Below are 3,929 nucleotides of genomic sequence, written 5' to 3' on the forward strand. Positions count from 1 at the left end.
ATATCAGTCTTGACACTTAAAAATGGAAACTATACCGTTAACATTCTGACATTTAGGACTCTCGATGGTCCCTAATTCTAGGTTCACACTGGAGGCAGAAGTGCCAAAAATCAGCGCGGAGAGGCGCGGAGTGGAGTGCATGACCAAACATGATCGGTTTTGTCAATCACAGTGTTTTATTGTGAACAATTGGTTATATTTTGAAAAAATAAACCAAATTTTCTTATGTATCTTGATATATAACTTCCTGCCAGAATTGACGCGGATCACTCGATGCAGAATCGATCCGCTGCACGGCGTGAGCCTTCCGCGGAGGACTGCGGCGCTCCGCGCCTGGTGTTACCCACGCCACAGCTTAACAAGGACGCAAAATAAAGGCGACTCCTGTTTCGCTTCTTCCCCATCCAGTGTGAACCAGGCATTACTGTGTCGCAATTTACCCTTTTGTGCAATTTTCCATTTTTTTTATTTTTTATTTTCTAAAGCTCTTTGTTTTCTGTGTTTTGATTGGCTGTAGACTACTTCCAGTCAGTCTCCGCTCTGCAGTGTCTCCCATACAGAAGGTTTGTCTACACAAATCTTTGATGGCGGTCAGATATTTGTTTTCACTCTATAATTCTGGACTTATTTTCAAAAGTGTGAAGACGTTTGTGTCTGTCTGAAAAAGGTGTACTAAGTGTTTAGAAAACAGTTTTACAACCTTAAAACATCTATAAGAGTTATAAAAACATTGCAGATACCGTCTGTCATGGTAATACTTCAGAACGTAACTTGCGATAAGGGACCACTTCACATTTGAAATCAGATCAGACGAGTTAATGTTTTTATCTTTGAGCCTTTTTGGTGTTTGTGCTAAAGTCTATGTGTTGCAGGAGCTAAAACCAACCATTGGACAGTTTTTGTCATTTGTCCTTTTCCAAAGATGAGTTTGCAGTTATCCTGTAACACGTTTGGATCTAATAACTGAATCAACGTTCAGACGGTTTCTATCGGATGAGCCCAAACCTCTCCATGAGGACATGGTTCCAAAGGCCTTAAGCTGTATTCAGTCATGCTTTAATAATCTGTAGACAGAGAACCACAGTTCCCATCAACCCCTACATTTACTGTGTGAACCACTGAGGCCTGCAGCCTGTCAAACATCGTAGATTTGTTTCTCTGCTGTGTTTTTGTTTTGCGTCGTGGTACCACCCGTCTGAGAGCTTTGGGCCAACAGCTTAGCCTTTTTTTTCAGAGGTGTTTACCCCAATGAAGCTCGTACTAGCGTCTCTGTGTTGTTCACAGGCTGAAAATATCTGCTTCAGATGTAGACAGAGACATGTTTGCTGCTGTTGCGACTGTCAGACTCGGTGAACGACACAAATCCCACGTGCATTGGTGACGGGTTCACATCTGAAAGTTGAATCTTTCAAGCAACAAGACCTTGATTCAGACAGACAGATGCTTTTCTTTACAAATGTGAGGAAAGGAACAACACCTGCAGGTTTTACTGACTGAGCGAGCTCGGCTGAATTACTCGTTTACACACGGATAAACTTGACACGTTTACACACTGTAGAGAGTGTTTTTATGTTTTATTTTCTGGTAGTTTTGCTTTGGTCCATTCATTCCTTCTTCTCTCTCTTTGGTTCTTTCTTTCGGTTTCTTGTAGGTGGAGTGAGATTAAATGTATTGCCAGAAAGTGAAGGTTGGACGTACATTGAACCTCTTTCTTCAGGTTTTTCAAGGTAAGTTTATTTCATTATTATTATTATAGGGATGGCTGTCAGTTTTGACACCGCTCTTGTTTCTTGCGTTCGAAGGATGGCGTCCTGTGAAACGCCTCCTCCATCAACCATCCACACAGTTTGGTTAAAGGAGGTATAGATAATAGTCTTTGAGAAGAATGGTGAGCTTCCTTTTTATTTTCCAGATTTTGAATGGTATTATCGTGATTCTGAAAGAGGAAAAGTATGTTCGCGGTCAGAGACTTGTTTTGATGGTGAATATTTTGTCTTGTGAGCAGGTAATGTCCGGGAGACTTCTGAAAGGGATACTGGAGAATGATGATGGGTTTTTTTTCTTAGTTGATAATTATGCTTTTAAATATTTAAAGTGACAGGAAAAGTGTGGGTCACACTCGGACAGTACATGATCTAGTCATCCTGGGTGGAGACTGGATTTTGTAAAATTTCAAGGAACAGTTTGTAGATTCACTTTAGGGCTTTTCTGGTTGGGAGAGTCATCCTGTCCGTATCACTTTGGTTTCATCTCTTGGGATCTTTTAGAGTGTCAATAGTGAATTCTTACAGGAGAACTGTTTTACAAGAGCTTGGAAATGTTTAGGGCACAATGGCGTTTGGGGAAGGGGAATTCTGTTACCCTGGAGGTTGAAAAGACCCAGATTCTGATTGAGTCAAAGGGCTCCCATCAGGACTTGGTTGCTCAACCTTTAAGACATGGAGGCATCAAGATCCTACAATCGACTGATGACATTTAGAAGGTTGCCAAATGGACGACTGACTCTGTATCACTAGAAGTGCACCACGGATGTATTTAGAGCTGTTGTCTGGACAGTACTGCTGAGAGGTATTTCTCAGTTCTCAAGAGCCTATTTGTGTTGGTGAAGTTCTCTGATCCATTGGTTGATTTTGGTTAGAATTTTAGTTTCTGGATGGTTAAGATGTTTGGTTGTCTTCATAGATCAATTCTGATCTCTTGTGATATACAGCAAGGATGTCCTGTCTCTGAACTGCTATAGTGTAACGGTTGAACCTTTTTTGATCAGGCGATAAGGTAGGATGTGACGCAGGTAATTTGGTAGTCAGGGCCCACACTGATGATGATAATGGTTTTCTGTCGTGTCAAGGTGTTATAGTCCCAACAAGTCTAGGGGGAAAATCAAAAATTGGACCATAACAACAAGTGGACACCAGTGAGAAAAAGGAACACAGTTTATTAAATAAGGGAAATTAAGAAACAGAGTCCTGAAAAGCAAAAGGGAAAAGCAATTAGTTAAAACAAAAAGACACTGAACCTCAAGTTGGTGGTTTCAGCAGAACCGCTATCAGTGTGTTCATAGGTAAATTAGACTGTTTCTTTTTTGTGTTTTTAACATGTTCTTGTAGCATTTTTCACCATAATAGATAACCTATATATATATATATATAATTTACGATTAAAGCTGCGTTTCTGAATATTTTGTAATTCATATCGCGTTGGATCAGAAAACCGGATGCTAGAAAAAGCTGGGGTTACTGACCTAACTACTGATTGGATGTGCGAAAGTCTCTCTTACCACTCTGGTTCTCCGCCCCCTTGTGCGCGTTCATTTTCCTCATCCAAGCCAATCTTTGGCTCAAAACTGCACAGCTGGATTGATCCATTATTGCTTGGTCTTATTTTTTGCCCCTAATGCTAGCTTGGTGCTATAAGCTTGCACGTGAGCAAACAGATCTCCCAGTGAAGTTAACATTTCTGCCCACAAGCCAGAATTGTATACTTAATGAGCTACTTCTGCTGAGTATAAAATATGTCTTTGAAAACAACGGAGGATTTCTGATTTTGGCTAAAAACCACAAAATCGTAAGTAATAGACTACTGGGAAAGATTTTACAAAAGAGAAAAATATGGATGGAGTGGGACTTTAAACTTGAAAATCGGGTGTTTTTTGCACTATTATACTGATATAGTTTTATAATCACCTTTGGGAACATCTTTAGATGGAGAATCCACCAAATTCTCAGGTGTGTTTTCATATAACATATACTTGGTCAATTGAATGCTTTTAACATATTAATAAACTTCTTCTTTTGTCTTCCATTTTTAAAAAGGAAATACTGCCTTGTTCTTCACACGATGAATGAACAGAAAATGCTGTAAAACTTCTAAATATCTGCTGTAAAATACAGCAAATCCTAAAAGCACAAAAAAATCCAAGAGACCCCCCC

At 39.8% G+C, this 3,929-nt stretch overlaps 1 protein-coding gene across 1 annotated transcript in view; it reads left to right on the top strand.

Moving 5' to 3' along the window:
* The first annotated feature begins 37 nt into the window (after positions 1 to 37).
* The window catches only part of LOC112150995 (cadherin-6), an 83,452-nt gene continuing 79,560 nt past the window's right edge, over positions 38 to 3,929 (top strand). Inside the window, exons 1-2 of the mRNA XM_024279557.2 lie at positions 38 to 563; positions 1,652 to 1,727. The gene's annotated coding sequence lies outside the window, so the exon portion shown is untranslated. The remainder of the gene's footprint in view (positions 564 to 1,651; positions 1,728 to 3,929) is intronic.

The sequence above is a fragment of the Oryzias melastigma genome, linkage group LG20, assembly GCF_002922805.2.
Source record: "Oryzias melastigma strain HK-1 linkage group LG20, ASM292280v2, whole genome shotgun sequence".
NCBI classification, from domain to species: Eukaryota; Metazoa; Chordata; class Actinopteri; order Beloniformes; family Adrianichthyidae; genus Oryzias; species Oryzias melastigma.